At 41.2% G+C, this 19,106-nt stretch overlaps 1 protein-coding gene across 3 annotated transcripts in view; it reads right to left on the reverse strand.

The window, feature by feature from the left end:
• Positions 1-19,106, reverse strand: part of LOC125271014 (protein NLRC3-like) — a 224,362-nt gene that overhangs the window by 93,013 nt on the left and 112,243 nt on the right. The window lies entirely within an intron of this gene.

A 19,106-nucleotide genomic window follows, 5' to 3' on the forward strand; every position in this document is an offset into this window, starting at 1 on the left:
CTGGACAATAAAATCATCAAGGACTGCATAGAAAAAAAATGATATACTTGTAACCACATTGAATCAAGATTTATCATGTTGCATAGAGGTGTAACGCAGCGGGACTCAGGCAGGGATCCAATTGCAAGCTTTTATTAAAAGTGAGCGTGGTCGTACAGGCAGGGTCAAACAGGAGCAGACAGGAACAGCAAGGGACAGGCAGAATCGTGGTCAGGATACAGGCAGTAGATCAAGGCAGGCAGATATCACTCACAAGGTCGTTAGGTAACAATAAACAGTCCAAAGGTATGCAGCAGAGAATCGTAAACAGGTAACAGACAGGATCGGTAACAGACAGGATAATAACGCTCAGTAATGTACACAGGGTGAAACAAGACTTCACCATGATGTGTGGTGAATGAGAGTCTTTTATAGTCCGGTTAATGTGCTGCAGCTGGGTGTGGTGATTAGTGATTAGTGTGGAGTGTGTGCAGGTGACTGGCAGGGAGGATTATGGATTATATTCATATTTCTCTTTTGGATTTTCAAAATAATTATTTAGTATTTTATTGTCCTCTTCTACTCATTAACTGTAGATGTACACATTTCAAGTGATCATTTATTATTATTTTATATACATAAAATAACATTTGGCAAACTTTCAATTATTTGAAAGAGTTAGTAAAATGAAAGTTTATTAATGCCAAATGTTTCTGATATAAAAGGTTCAATGAATTGCACCAATTGAAAAAAAATAAATGCATTGCATTATCCTTGCTTGCATTTTAATGCATTGTATTTTTAGGGCTTGCATTTTTATAGGCTGAAATTTAACATGGTTGTTATATTTAAACTGCGAATATTTCAATTCAAAACATTTCACACACATTTTCATTATTAAAAATTCAAAGATTCATATTCACCTTTCGAATTTAACTTCCAGCATATTCAGTCTGAAATACTACCTAAAATATTCAACAGGCAAATTTTGGTCCACTTTATTTCGCTTTACAAATTCATTTCCACAAATTCAATGGTTCAAATTTGACAGAAATTTCAACACTGCACATCCGAGAACTAGTCGTCCTCACCAGCAGGTGCCATCAGCGGCTGTTAAACCCAAACAACAGCTAGAGAATCATTAATTTACTAACACGGATTATAGGATTAGTCCACTTTCAAATACAAATTTCCTGATAATTTACTGACACCCATGTCATCCAAGATGTTCATGTCTTTCCTTCTTCAGTCGAAAAGAAATTAAGGTTTTTGATGAAAGCATTTCTAGAATTATTCTCCTTATAGTGGACTTCAATTGGCCCCAAATGGTTGAAGGGCAAAATTACAGTTTCAGTGCAGCTTCAAAGGACTTTAAAGGATACCAGACGAGGAATAAGGGTGTTATCTGGTGAAATGATCTGTCATTAAAAAAAAAAAAAAAAAAAATCAAATGTATAGGGTACTGTAAGACTTGATTTTCCTGCTAAGACAAAAACTGAGATCAAGCACCCTGCAATAAAGCAATAAAACTCATCTGGAGAGAAGATCTCAAAGAAATAGCATAGAACAACGCCTTGCCCTAAAGCCTTTTTTGTCACAGACGGTTGAAAGAATTTGCCCCATCATCCATGAATTTTGGCACTGGCAAGTAATGCAATTCCTTATCACCCTTCTAACAGCAGCATTGGCATGAGGAATCCAAAACTTCTCTTTCAATTTTGAGAGTGTATGATTCCTTCCTCTGTGTCCAACTTGCTCATGCATGTGCCGTATAACAAGTGTAGTTACATGGCTTCTTTGTGGAAGGATAACAGGATGATTCTCTTCAGTAGGCAGTGCACTCCAACAAAGTCTACCACCAACATTTATGAGTCCATCAAGCATTTGAGGATCTAGCTTGTATATTGCACTTCGTGTTCAAACACCATTTTTTTTTTTTTTTCTTTTGTAGACACTGAAACTCTTCAGGAAAATATTGATTTTGAATGCAATGCAGAATAGCTTGTTTTGCTTGAATCATATCCTCAACAAAAAGATGTTGTGATTGCAACTTTTGCTTCCTTGTCTTTTTTTCCAGGCTTTTACCTTTTAAAATAGATTTTACTTTAAGAATCCATGCCACAGCAATTTTTAGTTTTGACCATGATGAATAATGGGCCAGCAATTTATCCACTGGGCTTTCAGCTTTGATGGTAGTACAACACCTTGATGTCCCTCTTTACCTCAGGATTATCAGCAGCTATTGAACGAGGTAGAACTGGCTTTGGCCATTCGGACTGGCATCTGAAGAATTGCTGGTCCATCAATCTATCTGTTAGATGTAAGAAATGCAGTAGGTTTCAACCCACGGGATGCATCATCAGCAGGATTAAGTCTAGAATTTACATACCTCCATTGGGTGTGTTCTGTCAAGCTACTAATAGCAGAGACTCGATTGGCAACAAAAGTTTGAAAACGCTTGTTGTCAGGTATTTTAAAAATGTCATGCTGTCAGTCCAGAACACAGAACTTGTTAGTTCCATCTGTAGTTCTGACTTTAGGAATTGATCCAACCGTGCTGCCAGAACAGCTGCAACAAGTTCAAGTCTCAGAATAGTTGTGTTCTTTAATGGAGCCACCCTTGCTTTGCCCATTTGAAAGGTCACATGTACATTGCCATATTGATTTGTTAGTCTCAAATATGATGCTGTTCCGTATGCCATCTCACTAGCATCACAAAAATTGTGTAATTGGCAGGTAGTAGCCTCTCCAAACCCATCTGGAATCAGACATCTACTCATTTGAAAGGCATGTAACTGAGGAAGTTCTTCCAACCAATTCTGCCACTGAACTGTGAAGGCTTCTGTAATTTTATCATCCCATCAATATTTACTCTGACACAGGTTTCTGAGGATTAACTTGGCTGTCAGGATTACTGGTGATAGAAAACCCAATGGATCATATATGGAACTAACGATTGAGAGGATACCACATCTTGTAGCAGGTTGTGTCTTTAGACATGTTTTAAAGGCAAATGTGCCCTGTTCCACATTCCACTGAACACCAAGTGCTCTTTCCATAGGTAAGTGTTCCTTGTCCATGTCTAGTTGTTTTATCTCCTTAACCTTATGTTCTTGAGGAATCAGTCTGAGACCAGGTCTTCTATTACTGATCCACTTGGTAAGTTTAAACCCACCTTTTGAACAAAGATCTTTCAAGTCAGTGTACAAGGCAATGGCTTGCTCTGTATTTGGCACAGACTTGAAACAGTCATCCACATAGAAATTCCTGTACACTGTGTCGATAATTTCTTTGTGATATTTCTCCTAATTGTCCTTAACTATTTGTTTCAGAGTAAAACTTGCACAGCTGGGGGAAGATACAGCACCAAACAGATGCACAGTCATTCTAAATTCTGCAAGAGGTTCAGTAATGTCACCACTGGGCCACCAAAGGAATCGTAGAAAGTCTGTATCTTCACTGGGAACCCTAACTTGGTGGAACATCTCTTCTATATCAGCCATTAATGCAACTGAACCTTGTTGGAATCGAAGTAATACTCCAACTAAATTATTTGTCAAATTTGGTCCTTGAAGTAGTTCTTGGTTTAGTGAAGTTCCATGAAAAGAGGCAGCACAGTCAAACACAACTCTTATAGTCTGTTTTCTTGGGTGGTACACCCCATGGTGTGGGATATACCACAATTGTACTCTTCAAAGAATCTAGTATTCCTTCTGAACTTTTTCAACAAATGTAGTGCTCTCTGCTCAGCCAAAGCCCTGTTATTTGGCATGCCTATCTCAAAGTTCTTAAATGGCAGCTTGAGGTTGTAATGATTATCTCTCAGAAAAAATGGGTCCTCCCATGATTATCTCTCTGAAGTTTCCATTATACTCATAAACTTTCGATCTTCCATAGACATCTCAGTTTTATCTGGACATTGCTCAATAAAATCCTGGTTGTACTGTTTCTCAAACAACTATTCTAGACTGGCGATAGACACTATTAGCACACACAAGAGGGTATCCACTCTTAGCTTTGGCTTCATTGTTGCCATTCAGAGGCCCATTTACTACCCATCCAAGGATTGTCTTTACAGCATAAGGGCCATTCCCAATACTGTTAACAATCTTCCAAGGTTCCAATTATAACTGTTACTTTGATCACACAAAAGTATTAATTATATATCTGTTGTAAAGGGAGGGAACTACCAACTAGACTTTGTTTAAGGCATTCCAACAGAACATTTTGAAACAAGAAGGTTTTTCTTACCCATGTTGTTAACTTGGCAAGCATTGACAAAACCCTGTGATCAGTAAACCCAAACAATAAATAAATGTTTCTCATTCATTGAACGGGTACATCCTGAACATTTATCTTTCAGCCCCAACACGTTTATACCCCAATACACAAAACATAAATTTTTCACTGTGATCAATTTTCTTTGCATTTTTTGTCTGGTACTAGAGATGAAAATGCTTAATGAATGTTGGGTGTTTTCACCACAGGGGTTATGAATCAATGTCTGAAAAACAATGTCCAAGAACGCCATCCAAAAGGCAACCTGTACTCCTTAGTGTCAATATCAGCCCGCCGAATAAAAAGTCTCTCAATTCCCAAGTGGCAGAATCCGGTTTAAGGATCCACTGTAGTTGAATCAACTCCTTGCCTCTAATCCATTTTAGGTCATCTTTCCGCTGGGTTAAAAACGGCACATAAAGAGATAAATCCCACAGAATGTGGAGTCATAAATTAGATGAAATAAATCACATTAGAAAATAACACACCCAAATGACAGTAAACATTCAATAAATACAAGTGGATTTTTTGATGTGAAAGAGAATTTTACATGCCTGAAAGTATAGATTTCTGTGTATACACATCTGGAAGCTCAAGATATTCCCATTAATTGCAGCCACTATACCAGAAATTTTGAAACTGACAGGTTTTTCTTGACCCATTTCTCAAAATTCTCAAAATCTTTTCCTTTTTCCATTAGCCATCAATTGATCTATTAAATCCTCTGTGCAACCAAAAGGGTCGCGAGATTGATTCAACGGGTACAACGGCCAGTGAACATATACCAGCCCCAGTAGGCATAAGTGCTAAATGCTTCACTGATTGATTTTTTGTCTGGTACTGTATGATGAGAATGGTTGTGTGTTTTCAGGGATAAACTAGGGGCCATCCAGGGCTGAGCCCAGGCACATAGGCTTACCAGGGCTCGACATACGCACACAAGACAGACAAGTGGATTTTTTGATGTGAAAGAGAATTTTACGGTGATAGCCTATTGCGCTTGATTGAGGCAGTAACAACCAAAACGCGAGATTGATTCATTTATATTAAGTGGCAGAGCTCTGCTGCTCACACATAGAAACTCAGTTATCATGTTGCACAATATGTGGGTTTTTTATAGCTAGATATTTTCAACATATGATAAACTTAAGCATACAACATGACCGAAAGAGCTAATTCCTGGATATCGCCTTGAAAAATACACTTAATTCAATAAACAGCTAAGTAGTTAATATTAATTACTTACGCTTTAGGTGCAATATTGCCTCTTTTTTGTTCTATTGTAGCAGCGAAAATAGTTCCAAACAAAGTAGAACCAGCGCATCTCACAGCTACGCTCAGCCGTTTCGAATGATTCAGCGTTTTGAACGAATCGGTTGAGTGAAGATTCAATGGCCCACTCATAAACAACTGCTTCAATCTTGAATGATTCAGCCTTTTGAATGAATCGTTTGAATAAATGAATCAGTGGCTCACTCATTAAGATGGTCACTTGCCGCCATCTATTGGCAGCTTAATTTCATGTTTAAAAGTATACATTTCCCACCAACATTTCTTATTTGTATATTCAAAAATATTTAAAGAATCTCATAACATTATTGAATGCAGTTGTACTTTTTCAGTGTAAATTATTTAATCTGGTAACAGCCCTATAGTGTCTTACTATTTTAATTTATCAAATGTAAGAATTTTAAATAAAAGAATAAACATAAATTTAATTAGATTGGGGGGAAATACCCTTTATAAAGGTTAAAAAAAATCCCCCAGGGTAAATAACATAAATATGCAAATTTAAATATGTCACTGCTGATAAAACACTGATGAGAATGTTGCTTGTTTCAGAAATTATATTTACAACACACAAACAAAATCTTTTTTTTCTTTTTCAGACAAGCTACTTTTTTACTCTGACAAGTAAATGACAAATTTAGTTGTCCAAAGGACAAGCACAAAACGAGGCTTAACGTCGAACTCTGTATTTTGTATTTATATTCTCTCCTTTAATGGTAGCATCACTCTTATGTTTGATACTGACACAAAGGAGAAGGCACAGGCCTACAGAAAGATTTTTCTGTACCCCCCCCCCCCCCCCCCCCATAACAAATCCCAATTTAACCCCTGGGTGTTTTTGTTGGCAGATTTCACAAATCATCCGTCTCTGACATTTTACACTCATATGTCCCTTAGCAAGACATCCAAAACAAAGTCCTTTGGCCTTGAAAAATGTCACCCTTTCTTTATTAGGTGCTGCTTTCATTTTTTCACATACTTGCATGGTATGATCACCATTACAAAACAAACAAGGATTTTCAAAGGCACTCTTGCTTCCATTCCTTTCTTTTGTTGCATCACAAGACTGCCCAATGTTTGTCACTGTTGTAACAAAACTACTTCCTCTTCCTTGTAGTTTAATTTGCTTTAAATCCTTAATTTTGGCTTTTCCAGCTACCTTTATGGATGTGTCTAGAATGTCACCAAACACTGGATCTATAGCTATCTGTGCTTGTTTTTCTATGAACTGCACTATATCCAGGAATTTGGATAGCCATAAAACACTGGTATTTCTCTAGATGGTAGCAATGAGAGTTTATGCGTCTTGACAATTAGTTTGGTGTTATCAGTGTAGCGTATCACAGGTATTTAATCAATTAGCTCAAATCATGGGTGAAATACATATATAATAAATCATAACGCCTTATGATTAATTATAGTATAGATCGACCCAAGTGGGAATTATGCACATATATTGTGAATTAATTACAACAAATTATAATCAATTACATATATGATTAGTTCTAGTTTAATAGTTGTTTAGAAAAATTATCCTAGTTTGTCCAGCAAACTAGGGGTTTTCTAATAGACTATTATAAAAGAAATGTTATTCTCTGGCCACGAGAATAACTTCCTATTATAGCATTAAAGTGTAAAGCAGTGTTGAATTGAAAAGTAGAAGTGACTTGGTTTTCTCAATGAGCAGCAGAACAATCGAGCATGAATATAATGTATTTAATATATGAAATTACTAATACAAAGGTTATACAACTAGATATACACAAGTACTACGCATATATATAAAACGAAAGTAAAGTCAAGAAAACAGAGGTGATCAAACGAATGGCAGCTTACAAACAATTAAAACCTTTGAGAGCCAGCAAGGAAACTCAGTTTACACAAAGTTTAAAGAATTGGTTACTTGCATAATTTCAGGTGCTGTAGTTACCTCCCTTTCCGCAGAGTTTCAGTGCGCTTGGTTTGGTCCTTCTCCAGGAGGGCATTCTCTGGCGGAGAGGTTTTAACTTAAAGATATCTGGAAAATAAAGAAGAGAGAGTCCGTCTAGGTGATGGAGGATGACGAAGGCTTGACAAAAGGGAAACTTGTGCCAAGAAGATAGTCATCCCGAAGAAGAGGAGCGCGTGATGGAAGCACGGTCGCCAAGACGTCCGGGAGAGACGTGCGTGAGAGGGTGAGGGACAATTGAGAGACAATCGAGAGACAAAGGGAAAATGCTTGTGATTGTCTTTTAAGGAAAAACAAACCAACATGCCTCCTTGGGTGAAATGGGCAATGTTCAGCGTGGATTTCGAGGAGGGAAAAGTTCTCTTGTCTTGTCTTGCGGCTCGATTTGCATAATTTATGATGGTTTCAGAATTGGTAACTTTTACTCAAAAAAGACCTTGGAAATAGACTAATGCATGGTATCTTAACAGAACATGCATAGTTAATTAAAGAATCCTGCCAGAATTTAAGACCAAACATGCCCGGGTGCAGCAGACATAAAGACGTAGATACAACCTTATACTCCTATATAAAGGTTTGGGGTAAAATTCACACAACCATAATCATAGCTAAGCATATATACTAGGGATACATACATGCAACTTGAAATACAACGATGGGTACACTTTGGCACAGTCATATTTTGAGGATAACTGTACATACAATCTCTAGGCGTGTTTGTGTGTCTGTGTCTGTGTCTGTGTGTGTGTGTGTGTGTGTGTGTGTATTGGGGTTTGGCTGGTGTCTGGAATGTGGTCTCTAGGCGTGTTTGTGTGTCTGTGTCTTTGTGTGTGTGTATTGGGGTTTGGCTGGTGTCTGGAATGTGGCCGCATGGCCCTTAACCCACATGGGGTGATTCTTTTGAAGTCCCCAGAGCTGGGGACTGGGGTTTTCTGTTTAGCTTCAGAGGGTCCACAAAGATGCCAAAGTCTGACCCTGCGTCCAAATGTCCATACTATCCATCCTAAATAGTATGTGAGATTAAAATAAGTGTGTCCCAAAGTATAGTATGTTAAAGAGAGTATGACAAAAGTCCCCGGATGGTCTACTATTTCCGGTATATTTTCGAGGTGTGGATCTGTGCACACTATAAAGATTAATATTGCCCACAGCCCATTGCGCTTTGGATGAGGATTCAGTTTAGAACTACAAATACGAGTAAAATGTGTAAAAAAAACCCTACAAAATATGGCGGATATGCGCGCAACAGACTACGAGAGGTTTGAGTGACTAATAATCAGTTTAACCTGATAGAAAATATTTAATGTTTTCCGTGTCATATTTCACCTGAAATACCAATGTAGACTTTTATAAAGATCCGATTGGCTATTAACTTTTAAATGCATCATGCATATGAAGAGAGTTCAATGTGCTGCATTTCTCTCCGATACGGTGGGTATGAACTAAATGAAATGTTGTGGAGGATGCAAGTCGATGATTGACAGGCCAGTTTACTGTGACAGGATGCGACAGAGAGCAGACACAATTGTATGACGTGATAGTATGTCCCAAAGCTTGTCTACTATTTTGCTACACACTCAAAAGTATGTACTTTTTGTTCACAAAAAGAGTACATACTTTTAGGGCGTAGTAGAAGTATGCGAATTGGGATGCAACAACAGTCTCCTAGACCGGCTGGAGCCAATTCGTGATTTACATGCACAGTTCAGAAGGCTAAAAGCATTCTGAAAATTCTAAAGTTGGTTGGCTAAGACTGATCTTATACAGACGTTACATCAGCTTGTCTGTGCATTACATCTTCAAAACATAAGTTAGTACCGTCTTTGGTAGCAACATCCTTTTGGCTACCTGGCACAAGACTATGGAGTGTTACTTGTCCAGAATCTTGGTCTGCAGGGTGTACAAGAATGACTTCTCGGACTGAAGGCTTCAAAGTGCTGAAGAGTTCTTGACTTTCTTTGTAAATTTTGCTCTTCATCATTATGCATCTCATTCATTGATTTTCTTTTGAGACTGAACTTTGACTTTTGATTTGCTTTGGGTTTCCTCATATTCATTCAATACTTTGAGTTTTGCAGAATTTGCAGCCATTTGAGCTTTCAGTTCCAGTTTTTCCTTTTTTGCATTAAGATGAGCTTGTTGATTTTCCAAATAATATTTTTCTTCTAATGTAGCAGCTTTAGCCATTAGAACTGCACGCTCAGCCTCCGCTTGGACACATACAAAAGATGCCTGGGAACTTTTACTTGATGTGTTTGAAATGCTGTCATGAGGATGTATGCTTGCTTCTAGTACTTCAGTTGTAACTTCCTCAGAATCAGAAGTAGCTGCATATTTGAACCATTTCTTAATTTCCTTCAAAAAATGTCTGAATGATATCAGCTTAGGTTCGTACCAATCTTTATGATCCCCTTCCCTTTCAGATACACGTAATGACCTTTGTACAGACACCTGCATTTCCATAAAACCAGCCAAGGGCTTTTCAAATGCTTCCACATAACTTTGAACAACTTCCACATCTTCACAATCGTTTAATTGAATATGGTTTATTTTTATTTGAATCCCCTTATTACAAGAAAAACACAAGACAAGTTTAACAAGTTAACATTTTATTAATCTTGAATGTATAGAAGGGAGCACACTTCTTATATTCTCTGCTATTAACTTTACCTGAATCATAGATTGCTCAAGTCCATGGAGTGATGGCCGCATTCCAAGTGGCAGCAGATAAAGGGACAGGCGGTGCTTCAATCTCCTAATTTGTGCTGTGCCAGAGGAAGTTGGACTGTACCATCATGTTCTGAGTTAGAGGTGATCTTTGGTGTTATGTTATTTTGTTATGTTATTCAATCTTTTTGTTGGTTTGAGTATTTTCCTTTCGAGTATTTTAGGTAAATGATTGTATTATGTTAGGTATGATAGCGTATATTCTGTGATTTTTTTTTTTTTTGTTTGAGATTATTTGTTAAAGTTATTATTTGATATTTACCTTTATTTGGGTTGGTATATGCTAAATGGGTATTTATAGCAATGTAGAGATGAGTAGAAGTTAGTTAGGGTTGTCTAGCCACAGTAACATCATGGGCAGTTGTTCTCAGTAGTTTTTGTTTTTTTGTTAACAGGGGAGAGTTACTTTACTTTGTTTAGATTATAAATAAAAAAAAATAAAATAAAAAAAATCCAAACCACGCTCTTTCTTCATATTCCTTGACACAGCAAGCTTCAAAACAGCCAAGTAAGCAAGCTTAGGCCTGATGTTTCAAATGAACTCAATTCTACTCACAAACATGCTGGTTGTTTGCTCCATCAAAATCCCAGCTCAGAGCAGCTTTCGACTTAATGTAGGGGCTTTTTGTCCACAATTAATCCAAAATTAAAGCCACCCATCTTGTGTGAAGGTTGAGGGATTCTTTGACGCACATAATCCAAGAAATGACCTCCATTCCAACGTAAATGCTAAATTATTTATTTTCAGATTCCTCCTTTCTTTTTATGGCCGGTGGCACCAACGTTAAGATATATTATTGCCACCTACTGTATTGGAGTGTGGACCAGAGTTTACCCATTTCAGCTCTGTTCTCTTGAGATAAAAAAAAAAATTAACTCTCTAATCCATAAATACATATATTTTTAAGCTTTAGTTCATGCACTCCCACCTCCCATTCATTGTTTATCGTTCATTAGTATACTTTTGACAGACACATAACATGTTCTACTGAATCCTCTATTCCACAGTGCTCACATACTCCTGTTGGATGTTTATTTATTAATTTTAAGGTTTTATTCAGCATGGTATGTCCAACCCTTAATCTTGTTAGAATAGTTTCCTCTTTAGTATTTCTTCTTGTTTTCCTCACCCCTCCTACTTCCCATTGTATTTCATAAAGCTGATGTCCTTCATTTCCTGTATCCCATTTTTTTTTTGCCACTCCTTAGTGGTATATGCTTTAATTACTGATTTTGCTTCATATTTACTAAGTGAGATATTCATCATGTCTTTATTTTCCAAAGCCTGCTTTGCTAATCCATCAACCTTTTCATTGCCCTTTATCCCCCTATGAGCTGGTATCCATGTGACTGTGTGTGTGTTGGCTGTAATAATTTCACTCAGATCAGGTGGATGGTCACTCGGGGTTGCTTTACTGTATCTGGGAAAACAGCACCAAAAGGCTTATCAGCATACAGTGCATCAATGTCGCATATAAAGTCAGCAGGACGAGCTATGAGACTCTTATTATTACACATTTTTGCAAAGTGATCGTGGACAAAATTCTAAATAAACCATACATCCAAGAAAAAATATAAAACACTAATACAGACAATTCACAATAATACAGTGAAAATATAAACTTAAGTAACCATCATTTTACATATTTAATATAAATGAAATGAGAGACGAACACAGCCCTAAGATGGCGCAGTTACACAGCAGAGAGCACGTGCGAGTTTAGAGCACACATGTGCTAATAGCTAACATTCAGCTGGGGCTAATATTTTAACACAGAACACGACACAACTTGAATAAAACACATACCTGGGAAAACGGCACCAAAAGGCGTATCAGCATACACAGTGCATCGATGTCGCATATAAAGTCTTAAATGAAATAAACAGAAGTTTGGAGTTTACAAGCAGGCCAATTAACACACTCTTCATCGTATAGTCACAAATAACACATATTTGACTCGATTAACACAACTAGGAGCTGACAGACAAAATAAGTAAACTTTTGTGTGGTTTATAGTTCAAACTTGGGCTTGAAAATAATCCAAACTTAATTATTAAGATGGAGCAAACATTGATGCGACTTACCAGCAGGACGAGCTATGAGACTCTGATTATATAGCTCCGCCCCACAATATCATGTGCACTAACAAGAGTGAAGCAACAGCAGGGGCGTAGTTTGTGGGGGGGATGGGGGGGAGGTAACAAATCCAAATCCAAATCCAAGATATTCAAATCCATCAGTTACAACCCCCCCCAGTATTTCAACATGAAAATCACAGTAGATCTATACTAAAATATGTATAATTCATTTATTTTGTAACAATAATTTTGTTTGTAATCGAATATGTGTTTGTCATAATAAATTAGTCAAAAAAATACCCCCCCTCCATTGAACCGATTGGTAACGCCCAACCAATGCGCATCGCACTTTCACCAACACAACGCGAGTGGCGCTCTACTGTTTGAATGAAAGTGAGCGGGTAGCACCAAAAATGAAGAGAACCGCTGCCCAGCCGACTATATTAAACTTCTGTTCAAAGAGGGACGTTAAAAAGAATAAAGCATGTACTGAGAAGGAGGTATGAAAACATTGTAATAGCTATTACACTCCACATATATTTTAGCTACCTAAGCCATTGCAATTTAGCCATAACTATCAGTGTAACTGTAACCAATTACTAAAACAGCCATCTATTTTGTTACTTCATTTTTCAATAGCGTCTTATCAATGACAAAAGTATTCAAATCGGTGTTTGTTTTCTTCCTTAATTAATATGACTTTTGAACGAATTGGCTGAATGAACGATTTAAGTAGCTTACTCATTAAAACATCAAATCGCTGCCACCTACTGGCGTTTTCAATATATAACATAATTTATTTCTTTTTAGAATCACTCCGTTATGTTAGAATTTGATGAACATAAATTCCATAAAGTTATGATAGATAGATAGATAGATAGATAGATAGATAGATAGATAGATAGATAGATAGATAGATAGAGAAGAAATAAATTATCCAATAACGCTACACATAAAACAGATTTTTTTTAAATTGAAAAAGAAAAAAAAAAATAACAGGCAGCATACCAACGCTCAAACCCCCCAATGTTGAAACCAAATCTACGCCCTTGCGCAACAGCCAATGGAGAGTTTCCCAATTTAAGCTGAATTTAACATACATTATTTTTAAACTACGTTACATCCATGTAAATATTATCATGTTCATATAGTTAATGAAATATATAGCAAAACTAAGCAAAACCTGAAATATAAAAGCTATCCACTGTAGTGCTGTTGCTGTTGCTATTGCCATCATCTCTACAGTGTATACTGATAAATGATCTGATGTTCTCCTATTAATAAAAAATGTTTAAGGAATGACAACTAAAAGCAAAACCTGTTCTCCCTGTATTAGGATCTTTAGATCCATCAGTATATACTGGAGTAAATGCTTGACATACAGTTTGTAGTCTATCTTCAACAATATGTAACGAAACTCTAAGTCTCGCTCCGTAGGGGAAATGGAAACGTTACCCTGGATGACTTAAGAGTGAAAGGATCTTGGTCCCCACTCTGGTGCTTTGAGTCTTGATTATGCACAATGTGTGAATATGTTTTATCTTGGACAGTTGTAATATATACTACAGGAATAGATAGTGTGGGCTTCAGGTCAGTGTCAACCCGGTGGCTTCCTGAAGTATAGACGTGATATAAAGTGATAACTCAAATTCACGTTCCCACCTTCCTAAACCTAACAGTTTAAGTGAGATGCCCCTACTCTAAAGTAAGTAAAAAAAAATAACCTTCAACTGTATTACTTTTAACAATAATTAATTTATTCCTCCTTTCCTTAGGAAACTGTATTTTTGTCTTTGTGTTTTGTTTCAATAGAATGAAATAAGAAAATGAAACAATAAAATAAAAAAACAAAACAAGTTTTCTGGAATTTCTTTTCATAATCGGTAAACCTTCCAAAAGGTTAACAGTCTCAAACAGTTTCTGTAAAACACTTCAAATACAAGTTTCACAAAATTAGATTCCAAACTGATTCTCAAACACCAGATAGGTCACAAACTCTTATAGTTTAACCTGATGACTCACTTCAAATAACTCGTTTCACTTAACTCATTTCACTTAAAGGTGCCATAGAATTGAAAATTGAATTTATCTTGGCATAGTTGAATAACAAGAGTTCAGTACATGGAAATGACATACAGTGAGTCTCAAACACCATTGTTTCCTCCTTCTTATGTAAATTTAATTTGAGGTCTAGGTCTGAGGTATCGCTGGCGATACCACCGCAGTTTTTTTCTTACCAGTGTGAAAGAGACTCAAAATAGTCCGTCAATGTTGCACATACAATTAAGAGTTATACACCATTTTAATCTGTGGAATATCTTCTTTTATTTGTGTACACTCAGAGTAAAAACAAAATGTTGTGCTTTTTGTAAAATAAAGAAAACTAACATGATGCGTGATCTCTCGTCTCCCTCTGAACGAAGTCCAATCTGATAGTTCTCAGAAAATGAACTGTTACTTACTGAATACTAATCAAAAAAATGAGACTTCTGTCTAAAAAACGTTGAAATGTCAGGTTTTAAATCGTGTAAGTCAAATCGAAAACAAATATTCTCTGTTTATGTAAACTGTATGAAAAGAGAGCCATGTCAGAAGTCCGTGATTCAACTCATTATCCTCTAATGCAGCCGCGGCCACGCCCACGGAGGAGCGCTATTCAGAGGCAAATTCTGAGGCAATACATGCATACATCGTCTCAATTGTGTATTTATTGTCTTGAAAAGTGTTTTGAATAGCCATAGTTAGCGATCTCTGGCCTCTGTTATTTTTTATTTTTTTTATTGAACATTAACAGGAACAGATTATAGTTTACAAACATCTCGGTTACATAGGTAACCCTCGTTCCCTGAAGGAGGGAACGGAGACGTACGTCGGACAGACCGACGAATAGGAATCTCGCCAGAGAGGCCAATCTACTTCGAGTGTAACTAAACGAGCCAATGCACATTGGCATGCAATCATATGCATCAGCTGCTTGCCTCGCAGCGCGGGTATATAATGAGCAGCAGGTGCGTTGCATCTTCAGGTTTTCGCTGAGGAGCCGAACCCAGCAGGCGGCGGCATCAGCAGGACAACGCCTGTGGCGACGGGACGTACGTCTCCGTTCCCTCCTTCAGGGAACGAGGGTTACCTATGTAACCGAGACGTTCCCATTCAGTCGGTCACGTTCGACGTACGTCGGACAGACCGACGAATAGGAATCCCTACCAAAGCGCCACAGGAGCTGCCCTCTTCCAGCGCTCTGTCATGAGCCACCTGAACCCCCTTGCCTAAGGACGGTGGGACCAGGCTCACGCAGAGAGGGTCGATCACTGTTGTTCCCAAAATCCACTCAGTGCGACAATTGGATAACGCTGGGAAAGCGTAGCCTTACATGCGATAAGGAACGCTGCGGAAGCCATATCCTTCCCCGAAGGAGTTATATGGATAAGTACATATGGACTAACCTTGTAGGTTGTACAACATATGGAAGAACTGGGGTGACTCCACTCGGTGAGAGATGGGTTCTCCCAGAGGGAAAGACACGGGCTTCGTTTAGGAGCAACCGTGGAGAAACTCATATGGGATCCCCGTAGGGTCACACATATGGAACCCAGCCTAAATCCGGTTCTCAAGGATACAACGGAGTATAGGCCTGGCGCCAGACACTCCGCCACGTCGGCTGCCGAGGGGTAACCGGAGGACTCAACAGGGTCTGCCCGAAGGGACTCTCTGGAGAATAGAACGCGCATGTAGCGCAGCAAGCCGACACTAAGCCGGGGCCTCTCCGTGCCTCTGACCTGAGGCGAGAACACGGGAGGAGACCGGCTCGACACGAAGGCTATAGTATCTAGCGAACGTGTTAGGTGTCGCCCAGCCCGCAGCTCTACAAATGTCTGTTAGCGAGGCGCCACGAGCCAGCGCCCAGGAGGATGCTACACCTCTCGTGGAGTGAGCATGCAACCTGAGCGGGCAGGGCACGCCCTGAGCTTGATAAGCCAGGGCGATGGCATCCACTATCCAGTGGGCCATCCTCTGCTTGGAGACAGCCTTTCCCTTCTGCTGGCCTCCGTAACAGACAAAGAGCTGGTCTGAGGTCCTGAAGCTTTGAGTTCTGTCTATGTACAGTCGCAAGGCGCGAACTGGACAGAGCAAAGCCAGGGCTGGGTCTGCCTCCTCCGAGGGCAGCGCTTGCAGGCTCACTACCTGGTCCCTGAAGGGAGTGGTAGGAACCTTGGGCACATAGCCAGGCCGGGGTCTCAGTACCACGTGGCTGTCACCCGGCCCGAACTCTAGGCACGATTCGTCGACCGAAAATGACTGCAGGTCCCCTACCCTCTTGATGGAGGCCAATGCCACCAGCAGCAAAGTCTTCATAGAGAGAATCTTTAAGTCTGCTGACAGCAAAGGCTCAAAGGGAGCAATCTGGAGTGCTCTGAGCACCAGAGTAAGGTCCCAAGAGGGTATGGAGGGGGGACGAGGAGGATTTAACCGTCTCGCCCCCCTAAGGAACCTGATGACCAGGTCGTGCTGACCAACAGATTTGCCATCTAAGTGGTCGTGGTAAGCGGATATGGCAGCAGTATGGACTTTGAGGGTGGAGGGGGACAGCCTACGCTCCAACCCTTGCTGCAAGAAGGAAAGCACGACTCCGATCGAGCATCTTCGGGGTCTTCTCGGCGAGAAGAACACCACTCGACGAACAGGTTCCACTTCGAGGCGTAAGCACGTCTCGTAGACAGTGCACGTGCCGAAGTGATGGTGTTAAGTACCTCAGGGGGTAAGTCACCTAGAACCTCCGCGTCCCGTCCAGGGACCAGACATGGAGTTTCCAGAGGTCTGGACGCGGGTGCCAAAGAGTGCCCCGTCTCTGAGAGAGGAGGTCCTTCCTCAGAGGAATGGGCCAGGGAGGGGCTGTCGCGAGGAGTGAGAGTTCTGGGAACCAGGTCTGGTTGGGCCAGTAAGGCGCAACTAACAAGACCTGCTCCTCGTCCTCCCTGACTTTGCACAGGGTCTGTGCAAGTAGGCTCACTGGGGGAAACGCATATTTGCGCGGGCCCCGGGGCCAGCTGTGAGCCAGTGCATCTGTCCCGAGTGTCCCCTCGGTCAGAGAGTAAAACAACTGGCAGTGGGGGGTTTCTGGTGAGGCAAACAGGTCTACCTGAGCCTCTCCGAACTCTCTCCAGATCAGCTGAACCACCTGGGGGTGGAGTCGCCACTCTCCTGGCAGCGCAGCTCGTGATAGCTCGTCGGCCACACGGTTGAGCACACCGGGGACATGAATGGCGCGAAGCGACCTCAGATGCTTCCGACTCCACAGGAGGAGATGGCGGGCGAGTTGCGACATGCGACGGGAGCGTAGACCACCTTGACGGTTGATGTACGCAACGGTCGCAGTGTTGTCCGTACGGACCAGTACATGCTTGCCCTGAAGCAGGCCTTTGAGGCGGCTCAGAGCAAGGCGTACTGCCAGCAACTCGAGGCAATTGATGTGCCAATGCAGATGGGGTCCCGTCCAAACCCCTGAGACTGCATGCCCGTTGTACGTGGCACCCCAGCCGGTGGCAGAAGCATCTGTGAAAACCACAGCATGCCGGGACACTTGTTCTAGGGGCACTCCTGCCCGAAGAAACAAAGGGTCCGACCACGGACTGAAGGTTAGGCGGCACTCCTGAGTGACTGGCACCCGGAACGTGCCGCATTGCCACGCCCATCTCGGGACTCGGCCGTGAAGCCAGTGCTGAAGCGGTCTCATATGAAGCAGACCGAGCGGTGTTACAGCCGCTGCAGCCGCCATATGCCCCAGGAGCCTCTGAAAGAACTTCAGTGGGACCGCTGTCCTGCCATTGAACGTATTCAGGCAGTTCAACACCGACTGAGCACGTTCCTCTGTGAGGCGTGCTATCTGTTCGACCGAATCCAACTCCATACCGAGAAAAGAGATCCTCTGCACTGGGGCGAGTTTGCTCTTTTCCCAGTTGACCTGAAGCCCCAACTGGCTGAGGTGACTGAGCACCAAGTCCCTGTGTTCGCACAACTGATCCCGAGACTGTGCTAGAATAAGCCAGTCGTCTAGATAGTTGAGAATGCGAACACCCCGTTCTCTCATGGGAACAAGGGCTCCCTCCACGACTTTCGTGAAGACGCGGGGAGACAGGGCCAGCCCGAAGGGTAGGACTCTGTACTGGTATGCTCGACCTTCGAACGCGAATCTCAGGAATGGCCTGTGTCGCGGAAGGATCGAAACATGGAAGTACGCGTCCTTCAGGTCGATCGCTGCAAACCAATCTCGGGGACGGATGCACTCGAAAATGCGTTTCTGCGTGAGCATTTTGAACGGTAGCTTGTGGAGGCTCCGATTCAAAACTCGCAGGTCCAAGATCGGTCGTAACCCGCCGCTTTTCTTGGGTACAATGAAGTAGGGGCTGTAGAACCCTGACCTCAAATCGGCTGGAGGGACCGGCTCTATCGCGTCCTTCGCCAGTAGGACTGCGATCTCCGCACGCAAGACAGGGGCATCGGCATCTTTCACTGAAGTGAAGAGGATGCCCCTGAACTTGGGGGGGCGCCGGGCGAACTGAATCGCATAGCCGAGCCTGATGGTCCGAAGGAGCCAGCGAGACGGACTGGGGAGCGCTAGCCAGGCTCTCAGAGACCGCACAAGCGGCACCAAGGGGACCACCGGCGTACCCGCCGCGGGGCAGCGAGGTGGAACGCAGGGACGCGGCCCGAAGAGGGGTCACAGTGTGCTGTGCAACACTTACCTGCTTCCACGGGTGGACAGAGGGAGCAGTCGAGGTTTTGCCTACCTGCTGCTCGCTGCTGT

This window comes from Megalobrama amblycephala, linkage group LG7, assembly GCF_018812025.1.
Source record: "Megalobrama amblycephala isolate DHTTF-2021 linkage group LG7, ASM1881202v1, whole genome shotgun sequence".
Lineage (NCBI taxonomy): Eukaryota > Metazoa > Chordata > Actinopteri > Cypriniformes > Xenocyprididae > Megalobrama > Megalobrama amblycephala.